This window comes from Primulina huaijiensis, chromosome 15 (assembly GCF_012295235.1).
Source record: "Primulina huaijiensis isolate GDHJ02 chromosome 15, ASM1229523v2, whole genome shotgun sequence".
Lineage (NCBI taxonomy): Eukaryota > Viridiplantae > Streptophyta > Magnoliopsida > Lamiales > Gesneriaceae > Primulina > Primulina huaijiensis.
In genome coordinates this window covers 7,905,052-7,920,989 of record NC_133320.1, presented here as the reverse complement: position 1 = coordinate 7,920,989, position 15,938 = coordinate 7,905,052, and positions in this window count along the sequence as shown.

Here is a 15,938-nt window from a genome sequence, read left to right as displayed (position 1 = left end):
ATCATTAGTCATTTGACCCGAAACAATGTAGAGGTTCTACATACTAGCATGCACTTTGATCTGTTTACCGACTCTATTGATGATCATCAGATAGCGATGTTGGGTTAGTTTCGAAATACGTAGGAACAAATACATTGTAGTCAGGGATTTACCATTTGTCTACGAGTGAAGATATCATATGTCATCTGATGAGTTAATAATACAAGAAGTCTCTGGCCAGAGCAAGAAATATGTTTTAAGGAAAAGTGTTTTCCTAGTTTCACATACCATGGCACTATTATTACTTAAAGATACATCACATCATAATCGGATTCATATGTAACTCTCGATATATCAATGGTTGCTGATTCGATCGGGATATAAGAGTTGAAGGGGCGGTACTGTATGCTAACTATAACTTAAATTTCTTACAGGCACTATCAGCGATACCTAGATGATCATGAGGCGATGCAACTAGACGCTCTTACCATGATCTGATGCGTGAAATCAGAAATGAGTTCTGAGATTCTTGATCAAGGAGTTGATGAAAAGAATGAAGCTAATTAGGATAAGCCCGAATAAGAGTAAATATTATTCTGAATCACATAGAGATGTGAACTCACAGCTAGTTGTATCCCTGAACCATTAAGGGTCACACAAGTATCGAATTTTGTGTTCTCGTTAAGATAGTCAAAGTTAAAGAAGTTGAATTTGGCGACTGTAGTTTGATAGAGATCAAACAGAATGCTTATAAAGGAGTTTATAAGTTGATTCCATAATATAGAAGAAATGAAATTTATCTTAATTGCTAATTGAGGAAGAAGAGTGAAACTGTCTGTTTTGGTGAAGGAGTTCACAAAATTGGCAGCTGCCAAACATGGACAGTGAAGATTTTAATTTTTGAAATTTTCAATTTTCATTATATGAACGAGATTCGTATCTTTGATACATCGGCGTTGTCATATCGTCGAGCAGAGTTATAATGAGTTCAGAATTATTTATTTAGTGAATTTGTAATTTACAAATTAAATAATGGTACTACTAGAAGTGATTACTAATGTGTATAAAATTCACATTAAATATTCTAGAGGGGTATAGAATTAATTAACTAATAGGTTAATTAAATAAATAGAATAATATTTATTTAATTTAATTAATATATCTATGCGTGTATTAAATGTGCGTGTGTAAATATATTAATGTTTATATATATACATTTTATATCAAGATATAAAGATATGTGTATATAATATTATTATATCATACATTATCAAAAGTTGATAAATACATGATATAATAATAAAATGTTAATTTTAATTGATGAAAATAAAGAATTCTGATGGGAGAGGGACTCCTAATGAGATCAGGAATCACACCATATAAATACATCATGAGAGGACACAAGACATAACCGAGCTTTTGAACACAATACAAGCACTAATGTTTTACCAAAATCCTCCCCCCTTCCAAGCAAAGTCTCGGTCATCCCAAGAAAATTAGGAGAAAATTTCTGCCAATCTATTCCATCACCGCCGCGTCCTTGCAACGCTGCACCTACTCTGGATATTTTAAACTCAGACGTTTCGGTCTCAATGCACAAATTTTTGTGACTACTAGTGCAATCCAAACAAAGAACATAATCACTAATCGTGGACCTAATTGAACGATCAAAAGACGAAGATCTTTTCGAAGTGAGATACAACAAGGTCATATCCGCTAATCTCATATTGATTTGGAGTCCAGCGTTTAAAACGCACATGTATACAATCTAAAAACCTTTTTGATGTTTAAATAACATACGACGCCCAATGAATGTTTCGAACTCGAAACTAAAATTTTAAAATTTATGTAGCCCCTCTATGCTTAGAGTAATTCCGGTTTTTAAGTGATTAAAGTATAGTCATAACTGTAAAGAGGAACCAAACCCTAAATATTGCGTACAATATTGGCAAAATTGAGCGCATAAAAGATGACAATTAATTAAAGTTCAAAATTTGTAAAATCAAGAAGAAATATGAAATTCCTAGCATAAAAGAAGCTCGACTGTGTACCTGTTATAGCTTTCCGAGAATAAAAGACACGAAAAGAGAGAACCAAAATTTGTAAAATTAGACATAATTTTGTTGAAATCCAGTATAAAGAAAATGTTAAACAAATGAATATTTATATTTGTCAATAACAAAATTTGCAATTCCATCGATATTTCAATTTTATCAATGCCATCATTGATATTTTCATTACGTATACTTGTTGGTCCACTCCTATAATATCGTGTAATTTATTATTTTAAAAAATATTTCAAAATTTTTAAAAGCATTTATTTATCTTTATTTTTTAAAAAAATAAATGAATTTATCACTCTTTAAAAAAATAAAATATGGAAAAAATAATGATTTTAAAATAATAAAAATTATCATGTTTATATAATTTTTCCATTTGGGATTGTGTGCAAAAAGAGCACTAATTTTATAGAAAGGTTTTATTTATATTTTTTTAAAAAAAGCAAACATTGCTTCAATTTTTTGTCAGTCTTATGTTTTCCAGAATATTTATTATTTTCATTATTCCTCAAACATATTGTACAAAATCAAATATAAATTAATTTATCATTCAAACTGTATTTAAAATCTCAAAATCTATTTTAAAAATTACTCAAAAAATTATCAAAACTTTATTTTTGTTTGAGAAAAATGAAATTAATATAAACAAAAAGAGAAATCAAAATGTCGATATTTATAGCTCATATGATACTAAAATCATGTATTCAATATGAAATCTCATATTCGATACAATAAAACAAATTATTTGCATGAAGAGGAAAAAAAACCAGTAAGAGAAATCGAGATATTATTAATATAAAAAAGTTGGAACTTGGTCGTAGAATTGGACGAAAATGTCTACAATTTATTTTATTTAAAAAAAATTAAATGAAGTGTGAAGGAGGTGTCTGGTTTTTAATGGAGAAGTTGGTGAAAAATCCTCAATCAAAATATTTTTTTGGGTTCACTCCCTACCCACAAAATTGTGGTACTATGTCATGTGGAAATGTGATACACTTCATGTAGAAATGTGGTACTAAAAAAGTATCCAGAGACTGAACATAAAAAAAATCGACGGCTGGAAACTGAAGGCCAATTTCCCGGTTTTTAATTGGATTTGGACTTTTTCAAATATATATTTTAATGTGAAATAAGGTCTAGCCAAAGCTTGTGGAAAGACGTGATCCATGGGTTTTTGAATTCAATCTGACTACATTTTAAATATATAATATTTTATATTATATAATAGTATAATATAATACATCGAATATTAAAAAAATAAAAATTTGAAATCTTATTTATGGTTTTAATATTACTAAAATGATATAAAATAATTTTTTTAAAATTGTCAACATTTCGGTGGTTTGTATAACTAGCCGGCTGATCGTGCCAATATACTGGGCACAATGAATTTTTTTTTTTTATGAAAATCTTGTAATTTATTGAAAACGGAAAATGTCTTTTATTACAAGATCAATTAACCAAAAAGGAAAAAAACCACACTCCCAAACAAAAGGGGAATGAGACGAAGAAGCAAAAGATGTAATGACGTGAGCAACACAATTCGCAGAACGTCGAGCATGACTAAGAGTGGGACTTCCATGAATAGCCAAAAGTCGTCTAATATCTAGTGCTAGGGCCCCGGCATAACTGAGATTCTCTTCTTCCCCCAAGACTGCTTGCACGGCGAGAAGAGAGTCCGATGAGATATGATGAAGCCGGAGATTATGTGTTCTGGACATGTAGAGCCCTTTTAATATAGCGAGAAGCTCAGCATACAAGACAGATGAGGGCTTCTCGATTTTGTTTCCAAAAACTAGTACCGGTTGATCCTCATGATTACGGATTACACCGCCAATTGAATATCTATGCGTGTGCTCATTATAACATGCGTCAACATCCATCCGGAGAGAGTGCATAGGCGGGGCCATCCAGGCTATCGGAGCACACATGGGGTCCGGGCAGAAGAAATCCTCAAAGCTAGACGAGATTCCTGGAAGTCGTGAAGAAGACTGTCACACCACTCTACATTGATAGCAGAATGACAATCTCCGTGGATGTGAGTGATACGAAGTCTCTCACTCCAAATCGCCCAAGCACGCATCACAAATACCTCAAATTCATGAATACTCTGCTTTTCTTTCATCCAAAGGGAAATATTTGCATAGCCCGCCACCAAAAAATACGAACCTTCGGAGGAATACTAAGAGACCAAATAAAGCGCCACCATTCAATGGAGTGATTACCCAAGCTCGAGGGAGGAGAATCAAAGAAGCCAATCTCCGCTTTATAACCGTCACGGACTGAATATTTACCCTTTGGATCGTATGCCCAAAACCGGAAGTCCTCTTTTTGAGATTGGGAGAGAGGGATAGCCAAAATGTCCTTAACAAGATGGGGAGGGAAGAGATTGTGGATTAGAGGTTCATTCCAAGACTCCCCATCGAGGAGGGTACTAACTGTAGCAAAATGTTCCCACTCAGGAGGAGGTGGCACACAATCTCGTGTCCCTGGGATCCAGCGCTCTCCAAAAATAGGAATTTTCGAGCCATCTCCCACTTTCCAACACAACCTTTTTTGCAGAAGTGGTCTACTCCATAATATCGATCTCCAAATGTAAGAAGGATTACTTCCAAGGGATGCATTCATAATATCTTGATGACGAAAATACCTTGCTTTCAGGACTCGTGCAACCAAAGAACCTGGCTTAGTAATAATGCGCCAAACCTGCTTAGCCATCAACACTCTATTGAATGTCTCAAGATGTCGAAAGCCCAACCCGCCCTGGCATTTCGGCTTGCAAAGATCACTCCATTTTTTCCAGTGAAGGCGCCTCTTTCCTTCCTCCTTACCCCACCAGAAGCTAGCACATTCTCGCTCAATCTCCTCGCAAATAGATTTCGGGATTCGAAAACATGACATAGCATATGTGGGAATGGCCTGAAGAACAGATTTAATCAGGGTTTCCTTGCCTCCAACAGAAAAGAATTTATTTCCCCATCCTTGTATTCTCTGCACAATCCTTTCAACCAAGTAACGAAATTGTATCATTTTGCTTCTACATGAGGCGATAGGAAGGCCTAAATACACATCATGTCCCTGCACTACTGGAACAGCCAGAGCAGATTTTATTTGATCACATACCTGTTCAGTAGTGTTAGGACTGAATGACAATGAGGATTTCTCAAAATTGATAAGTTGACCTGAGGCTCTTTCATATAACTCAAGACAATTACGAACCACCATGCAGTCCTCCAATGTCGCCCTGAAGAACAGAAGACTGTCATCAGCAAAAAATAAATGGGAGATAGACGGGCAAGATGGAGCAATCCGCACCCCAGATAAGAGCCGACGGTTTTCTAGAGATATGAGAGCCGAGGATAGGCCATGAGCACACAAGACAAAAAGGTAAGGAGATAGTGGATCTCCTTGTCTCAACCCTCTACTAGGAGAAATATTCCCAACCAGCTCTCCATTTAAGGAAAAAGAATATCTAACAGAGGTCACACACCGCATAATCTTCTCAACCCAAGCCGGAGCAAATCCCAGTCGAATCATCATTTCTTCAAGAAAGCACCATTCAACTCGATCATAAGCTTTACTCATGTCAAGCTTTAACGCTGCATAACCTTTCTGCCCTTTTTTTCGATTTTTGATCCAATGCAAAGTCTCGAAACTCAGAATAATGTTATCAGAGATGAGTCGTCCTGGTATAAACGCACTTTGGAACTCATTCACGGTGTGTTGAAGAATAGGACTGAGTCTGTTTGTCAGTGCTCTGGCAATGATTTTATAGCAGACATTACAAATACTGATAGGCCTGAAATCTTTCAAAGTCATAGGGTTTTTAATTTTCGGAATAAGTGTAACAGTAGTAGCATTCCATTCCTCAATGCAACCCCCATCGTTTAGAATACTAAGGACAGCTGCCGTTACCTCGCCTTCTATCACAGCCCAAAATTTATGAAAGAAGAAGACCGACATCCCATCTGGGCCCGGGGCTTTGTCTGGGTGCATGTCAAAAAGTGCCTTCTGGACTTCAAGAGCTGAGAAAGGCCCACACAAAGTCGCATTAAGCTGGTCATCAATTTTTGGCAACACGCAATCTAGGACAAGCCTCCTTGCATCTGCTGAGGAATTATTTGTCGAAAATAGATTCCGAAAATATTGATCAATAATTTCAGCCATACCACTTTGCTCAGTGCACCAGTCACCATGTGATGAAACCAAGCCCTTGATGAGGTTTGTTGCTCGTCGGTTCGAGGCTCTGGCATGAAAGAACTTGGAATTGCGATCTCCATGTGATAGCCAATTAACTCGACTTCTCTGTCTCCAATATATTTCTTCTTTATATGCGAGATGCTCGACCTCATCCTCAAGAACACGAATCTGGTGAGTTGATTTATGCTAGTTGCTATGCGATTTCAGAGCATTTAGCTGATGACGCTTTAGTCTGAGCTGCCGAGGGAGATTCTTGAAACGCTCGCCAAGGCACAATGAATATTATTATATAATATATATAATCCAAAATTAAAACTTTGATTTGACTTTGAATATGGAATATGGAGAGGTGGGTGTTACATCAGGGCAACGGTCTAATTGTATCGGTTGGATCAATTAAAGTTTTGATGCTAAATACATTTTAATGCACAATTGAACTATGCAAAATCAAATCCATAAGCTAAACTGAATTATTTAACTGGACTAAGTTGAGAAAAACTGACTCTGACCTAAACTAAAATGAATCTTAACAGTTATATTTAACAGTTATATCAGTTTACTAGATATTTTCATTCAGTTTCAAGGACATCAATTTACACCAGATGACTAAATTGATCTTTTGGATAAGTTTTTTCGTACCCTATGACACAGCTAGTATCAACAACATTACACTTGTACGGATGTAAGGGATGATGACTTGGACAAAAGACAAGCCAACTGACATTCTTTTTTTAACTTGAGGGCGTTTGATTCAAAGTCTATAAATAGAGAATGAGTTCAGTTTAGTAAAGATCTACGACTTTCACAGAGATTCAAGCATTCAAGATTTCAAGTATCTGAACTAAACTCAATCAGTCGAGCACACTTTACAAAGAATCTTATATAATCATTGAGGATCTTTAAGTTATAGGATATAGTAGTATCATAATTCATTATATTTGACAGCAGTTTTTATATTGTTATTCATTCATTTGAATTGAACTGGGAGTTTCAGTTTGGCAGTGTTTAAGTCTAAACTGAACTGAGATTTTGCAAACTTCTTGTACTATCCAAAGTATTCTAGTGTGAGCCTTCCCAAAAGCAAGATGATGTAGGAGCTTGAGTTCTACGAACATCTAGAAACAAACTTGCAGACTTCTCGTTTTCAATCTACCGTTCAGTTTACATAGTCAAGCAATTATTTGATTTGTTGTAATATGTCAGTTTGGCTTCCTTCCCCACATATTTTTTAGTCAACTGACATTGACAATCGAGAATACACAATTTAGTTGTCAACTCGAATAGATTAATTTTTTTTAAAAAAGCAATTTTTCTTGAGTGTTTATTCAATCCCCGCTTTTAAACACTTCAACCGATCCTATCAAGTGGTATCAAAGCGAGGCTTACTCTTGAATATGAACATTTATTTTCAAATGGCTTCATTCAAAAAAATTCTGATGTTCTCCGAGAAAGATTTTGATGACTCGAAGATAAGAAAACAGACTCATTTAGTTGCTCAGGATGATGATATGTGGTTTTTTTTAATCATTGCTAGACCGATGAAGATATTGAAAGCCAATAAATCCATAGTCATCACTTACATTGCTCCTCAAATGATAGAAAAAACAAGGAGTGAAGGGAAGAATTATGACAAGAAGAAAGTCATTGTTGATAATGAGGCTAAAGAAATTTTGTACAAAACTCTTGATAAGAACACATTTAGCAAAATCAATATTTGTAAGACTGCAAAAAAAAAATTTGAGCAAAATTGATTTAGTTGTGTAAAGGTAATGAACAGACATAAGAAAACAAACTCTCTATGACCATACAAAAATTTGACAATAACAACATGAAACCCGGAGAATCAATTACTTTGATGAGAAAGTTAGTGGAATCTTGATTGAAATCAATGCACTTTGAAAAGTGTACAACAACCGAGAAGTGATCTTGAAGGTAATGAGAAGACCCCCGAAAGAATGTGATGTCAAAACTATAACAATCTGTGTGAAACGACCTCGATTTTTTTTTTCTTTCAAAAATCATAGACTCGAAATACTAGTTAAATATATAACTTAACATTTCTAACAATCATAATAAATTAACATAAGAAATCTCAAGTGCATACATTAGATTCTAAATCATCAACTAACCAAAATCCTATATCGACCTTTAAAAAGATCAACTAACAATAAAACAAAGTATAATAAATATCTTTAATAAAATCATTAACATAATCTTTAAATCATTTATCTAACAAGCTAGTGCGGAAAACATAAAGGCCATCGGGTGTGTACTGCTTCACTTGATCCACAAAATCATCAGCGCCTCCCATAAATCATCAAATCATGCATCATACAAACCTAGTGAGTCTAATGACTCAGCACATTCTAAACATAAATATCAAATAATACATATACATTCACATGCGTTCAAAATCATACTTTTATTTAAAATAATTTTTGAACATAAATAAACCATTTAAAATCAATGAAGCATAATTAAATCATAAATAGTAAAATCATTTAAAAATATCTTTAAGCATAAATAAATTATATATCATAAAATCATTTTAATCATAAATCTTTCAATCATATATCATTTTGGGTGAAGTTTGATCCTTGAAAGTGACTAGCTTTTATCCTCCGGTCAACTGATCAGTCTTCCACATGGCCCATTGGGGTGGGCACTAGGCTCCACCATGGAAATACAGTCGTCGGGGTTCTTCTGGGGCACTTGGCCCTCACGTCATCTCCACAAAATCATGTATCATTTGTCACAGTCAATTCACATCCCTCAAAATATTTTTAATTTTTTTTAAATCGTAAATCATCCTAACTTTCCAAAAATAGTATTTTAAACATTGAAAATTGCACGGCTTTTACCATAAATCATAAAATATCCATAAATTATAGAATATCATATTTACATCAAAATCATTATTTTATATCATAAAATACCATTTAAAATGCGTTATGATCCTTCGGGACGCTGCCAAGCATTTACGTATTTTCCAAGTGTAAAATTATCGTTTTGCCCCTAAACGTAAAAATTCTCGATTTTATCTTTTTCTTACTTTTAATGACATGGGTTTATTCCAAATAATTAATTATGCTTAAATATAATTTTTCTTAATTTTATTCGGCTTAATTCGAGGCTTTTAAATTAATTCTTTATTTAACGTTTCGTGAAGCGTTTAAATCTCAAATAATTTCAAAACTCATTATTTTCTTCCCAAATTTAAAAATAACATTTTTATTACCTAAAATACCCTTGTGAGCCATGAACCACACCCGTTGACCCATGATTGCATTTTAGTTCATTAAATTCGAAATATAACCCTCACTCGAACACACCGAGCCATCTCCTCATTTACTCGAGCCATGGTCGAGCCACCTCAAGCCAAACCCGAGCCAACCCACTTAGGCACCCTCCTGACCAAGCCCAGCCCCAAGAACATGACCATAGCTCGCTCAAACTCTCTTGGAACTGAGACACAAGACCTGCGCACATGCTCTCAACACGCCTAAGACTCCTAGTTAGCTAGGACACTTCCAGCCGAGCCACCACCGAGCCAACCTGACCCTAGTCAACCTTGGACAAAACCTAGACCCAACCAAGCCCAGCCCAGACCCTTAGACTCACACAGCGACCCCTCTGAATCAGGAGACACCAGTGCGCACCATGGAGCCTCTCGCGTATTCCCACTTCCAGTCGAGCCAGCAGCGAACCCAGCCACACCAACCCATGGCCCGACCCCTGCCCATCACCTTTGGACCCTGATGGACAAGCCTGGCTCGCACCCAGGCCATTCGCAAGCCCCTAGCCCGTGATTACCCTTGAGCGTGAGTGGGGAAGAGTCCTTGTTCAAGAGGACTCTTCCTTGGCTGCTAAACTCGAGTCCTAGCCATGCTAGGACTCTTCCTAGGACCTAATCATGACCAGTAAGAGCCCTCCTTGAGACCTGGTTGAGTCCCATGACCCCATGCACCCTAGTCGCCCCTTGCATTTTGAACAAACCAAGCAAAACCCACGGCTCTCGCTTCTCTCTTGTTCCTTCGGTGATCCAGCTTTATTACCTTTAAATTTATCATGTTTTGAATATAATTCATTCATATTTTATCATGTATTGGTAGTGTGTCCGTTGGGTTCATAACGTTCTTCATGTAAACGTAAAATCGTCGTGTTCTTGAAAATATACGATCTACCGTAAAAATAATCCAACAATTATATTTTTCATGCATAAACAATTAAATCAAGCATATAATGATTTGTATGATATTTTAAAAAGTTTAAAGAACGTGCATTTGCGTTTAGAACGCTCGAATAATCGATCGTTGGTGAGGGTGCGACGTTGGACGACTGGACGACGAAGAACACAAGCTTTTCTTCATCCCCAAATTCTCGAAAATTCTTGTTTGTGTGATGTGTGTTTTTCCGCTGAAACAAGGTTTGAATTGTGGTGTTTAAAAGACCTTGGTAGTATATTTATAATTTAATCAACATGTTAATGGGATTTGGTTTTGGGCCTTTAAGATTATGAGCAATTGGTCCTTCTTTAATTGATTAAATTGGACCCAATAACTCTTATTTTATAATGTACCGTATTTTTAAACTACTTTAAAATTTACGGAAAAATTAAAAATTTCTTAATTAAATAGAAACCTTCAAATTGCGATAACAGTAAACTGATCATTCAAAATATTTGCAATGAAAATATTACGAATAACGTTTGCTAAAAACACTTGTTTAAATATCGTAAACAATAACGTGAAATCAGAGTATTTGAAACATTGCATAATTTCTTAAAAACATGGGCGGTCCTCGGGTTTAGCCTTCTACTCAGTCCAAGATGGCTCATTGGTCTCCACCCCTCGACTCCTCAAAGTCATCCTCACCTACATCGATCAAGTCTAGTGAGTTTAAAGACTCAACATGTATAAACTGGAGATAGCAAGTACTACATAATAAAATCACATACATCTTTAAAGTAGGGCTTACATACTTAAAACTTGAACGTAATAGCATAAACATACTTGAAACTGGAGCGTAGCAGCATAAACGTAGACGTGCCATCATCATAAAACTTTTCTTAAAAATACTTGCATCATACATATTTGAGCATACATAACATCATTTTGCGTAGAGATATGTTTCAAAGCAAGTGATCCATATATAAATGTGCCTGATCAGATTAAACCACAGTACTGGGCTGGCAGGGAAAATCCACTACCACATACATGAGATCCCCAGTCAGCTTTACTGGGTGGATTGGTCTCTGGTCATGCTTTATCGTTTTCCAATCTTGATTTAAACCCGGTCATGCTTTACCGGGGTGGAGAGGTCCTCGGCCACGTTCACCGACTTCCAAACCCGTTCATAATTTGGTCACAAGACATTTAGCATACCTCAAAAACTTAAAATATTTTCTTTTGCACGTCGAACATACTTACTTGACGTTGAGGGATTCTTTGGATCTCGCTTGGAGCCACTGCTGCACATACTAACATGAGTTCAAACACTTATCTTTCATATCTTAGACGTATAGTCATGCTCACACCCAAAAATGACAAATTTCCTTGTGACGTTCTAAATTTCTCGGGGCTTGACCTCGTTTAATCATCGTACTAAATTATGACATCAAACATCAAAACAATCCCTAAAAAAAAAATTTTTTAAAAGGGTTACACGAACCCTGTGTACGGGTCCTGTTAGGGGTCCGGGTAGGTGCTGGAATTGCATATTTCGAAGGAAAAAGGGCACGGACTCCGTGTCCGGGTCCGGGTAGCCTCTGAACTTGCAAACTCGTGAAAATTCACTAACTTATTGATTCATTCTTCCAATCCAAGCCTAGGGACCATGAACCAACACCTCGAGACTCATCCTAAGATGCTATTATATTGATTCAAACCCGTACAAACACCCCAAACGACCCCAAGCATCGACAAGCAACTTCAATACAACAATAACCCGTAATTCGACATCATTTCGCTTCCTACGACTTCTATTACATCCCAAGCCATTCTTGACCCAAACAAACCTCCAAATAACACCTAAATACATCCCATAACATATATAAATACAGTAGCACAAGCCCGGTGGTGCCCAACGAAGCCCGCAACTCAAAAACATCAAGAACACATTTTTAAAAAAACGTAGTTTGATCAGTCCCACGAAAACGATCATAACTCACTTATTTATTATCCAAATATTTCTAATTTCCTGTCAAATCGAAGGTATCAAAAATTTATACGATTTATATGTTGAAAGTTTTTCCAAAAAACGACCAAAATATCGCAGTATTTAAAATGACAAAATTTTGAGTTTTGAGATCCAAAAACATTTCAAAATTGATCCAACACATTTCTGCTCAAACTTTGCACAACATACATGAGTTTTTACGCATAATAAACAACAACACGAATAATATGACAAGATCGATGCAAGAATGAAAGAATATACATGCCTTTTGATATTTAAAATTACCGAACCGACGATACCGAAGCGGGAAAGGTGCGAGGATTGATCCAGGACGATCGTGGAACGATTTTCTTGAAGAAAACTCAACGAAAATATGCTGAAAAACCGAAGAGGGAGGGCGGCTGCACTCTTGTTCTAAGAACCCTAATTTTCTCTTCAAAAATGAAATGAAATAGAAGGCCAAGATTTGTGTGTGTATCTAATGTGTGTGTAAATGTGGGTGTGTGCATGAGTTTGTGGTTAGATTTAGGAAAAGAAAATGCTTAATTAAATAATTAACATGCTAATAAAATGCTAACCCACCTTTACTTACTAACAAATCCCAAATTAAAATTTAAAACACAACATTGATAAATTTTAAAGGTTTTAAATTCCTAAATCACCAAATACATAAATTTGGATTTAAAAGGCTAAAAACTAAATAATTCATTTAAAATGCCCCTTTCTAACTTAAAATAAAATACCACATTTTAAAATTGTCAGAATCGTCGTCGGTCTGTATTCTTCGATCCTGCATCGAATAATCGCCTGAAACATAAAACTCAAGAGAACATTTTAACGTACATCACATAAACATAAATAAGTAAATAATGTAATTCATAAATCATGCATCTCAAAAATCATTTCAAACTTAATTAAATAATTTTAACAATTAAATAAATGCATGGGTTTTACGTATACTGATTTTGGGCTCTAAAGTTCCTCCCCCACTTAAATAAATTTCGTCCTCGAAATTAAATCTTACCAAAGAGTTCCGGATAGCGACTTCTCATATCTGCTTCTGTCTCCTAAGTGGCCTCCTCCACTGATTGATTCAGCCATCGGACTTTGACCAACTTGGTCACTTTGTTCTGAAGTTTCCGCTCCTGTCTATCTAGGATTTGGACAGGTCTTTCCTCATACGACAGATCTGGAGCAAGCTGCAACGGCTCATAGCTCAAAACATACGAAGGATTAGCTAGGTACTTCCTCAGTATCGAGACGTGGAACACATTATGTACACCGACCAAATTCGACGGTAGGGCTACACGATAAGCTAATGTCCCAACCCTGTCAAGAATCTCGAATGGTCCAATGAATCTCGGACTAAGCTTGCCTCTCTTTCCAAATCTCATCACACCCTTCATAGGTGCTATCTTTACGAAAACGTGATCACATATGGCAAACTCTAGATCTCTCCTCTTCTTGTCAGCATAACTCTTTTGACGACTCTGGGCGGTCTTCATCATATCTCTGATCTTGACTACCATATCTGCAGTCTGCTGAACAATCTCTGGACCAAGTTCTGATCGCTCACCGTCTTCATCCTAATGAATTGGCGTCTGCACTTTCTTCCATACAGTGCCTCGTAAGGAGCTATACCTATAGACGATTGAATGCTGTTGTTGTAGGTAAACTACACTAGAGGTGGCTTCGATTCCCAAGTCCCATGGAAATCGATCATACAAGCTCGCAATAAATCCTTCAAAATCTGAATCACACGCTCAGATTGGCTATCCGTCTGCGGGTGAAAATCTGTACTAAATAGCAATTTCGTCCCCATGGCTGCATGAAAACTCTTCCGAAAGGACAATGTAAACCTCGGGTCCCTGTTGAACACAATAGAAACTGGGATCCCGTGCAATCAAACTATCTCCCTGATATAGAGCTCCGCATACTGTGTCATGGAGAAAGTCGTCTTCACTGGCAAGAAGTGTGCCGACTTAGTAAGTCGATCCACTATAACCCAAATAGCATTGGATCCTCTAACTGACCTCGGCGAACCAACAACGAAGTCCATGATGATATTCTCCCACTTCCACTCGAGGATAGAGAGTGGCTTAAGCTTCCCTGCTGGCCTCTGATGCTCTGCCTTCACCTGCTGACAAGTGAGACATTCAGATACAAATCGGCGGATGTCTCGCTTCATACCTGGCCACCAATACAGAATCTGCAAATCCTTGTACATCTTAATACCTCCTGGGTGGACGGAATAAGGAGATGCATGTGCTTCTGTCAGAATATCCTCTCTGATCGAATCAACACTAGGCAACCACATTCTCCCTCTGTATCTCACAGTACCGTCAGACACTGTGTATAGTACACTGCCCTTGGCCTCGTCCTTCAGTCTCCATTTTTGTAACTGCTCATTCGAAGGCTGACCCTTACGGATTCGGTCTAGCAAAGAAGACTGGACTGTTAGATTAGACAGCTTAGGAGCTCTGCCCTTAGGATAAACCTCTAACCCAAATCTCTGACTCTCTGACTGAAGAGATCTCTGTACTGACAGCTGTGCTACGACTGCAACCTTTCGGCTCAAGGCATCTGCCACAACATTAGCTTTCCCTGGATGGTAGCTAATTTCACAATCGTAGTCTTTCACTAACTCCAACCACCGCCTTTGTCTCATATTCGATTCTTTCTGCGTGAAGAAATACTTGAGACTCTTGTGATTAGTGAATATCTGGCATTTCTCGCCTTACAAATACTTGAGACTCTTAGATGCATCGGTGTAAAGCACAAAATTGCCTTGCCCTGCTGGCATTGTTAACACTGGCGCTGAAATAAGAGCTTGCTTCAAAGTATCAAAGCTCTTCTGACATTCATCACTCCACATAAATTTGACATTCTTATTGGTCAATGAGGTGAGTGGCACTGCTATCGAAGAAAATCCCTGAATAAATTTCATGTAGTAGCCTGCTAGGCCTAGGAAACTTCGGATCTCTGAAACGCTCTTCGGTTCAACCCATTCCTTAATTGCTGCTACCTTAGCTGGATCCACCTCAATACCACTACTAGATATTATACGACCCAAAAACGCTACCTTCTCCAACCAGAATTCACACTTACTGAATTTTGCAAACAACTTGTGACTCTGCAAGACTTGCAAAACTGTACCCAAGTACTGACTGTGCTCCTCATTGATCTTCGAGTAAATGAGAATGTTGTCAATGAACACTATGACGAACTGATCTAGGTAGTGCTGAAATACTCGATTCATGAGGTCCATAAAAATCGCTGGAGCATTCGTCAGTCTAAACGGCATTACTAAGAACTCGTAGTGCCCATACCTGGTTCTGAAGGCTGTTGCTACTACTTAAATTATAATTCACCCAAGTGTAGGTTGTCTGCAAGTAATATATTTCGTAAGCACGAGATCGATCCACAGAGAGGTTATTTTAAGTTTAAATTTATTAATTTATAGATTACCAAATGCAAGAACGAAGTTTACAAATTATAAATTTTTTCAAGGCTCGAGGATTT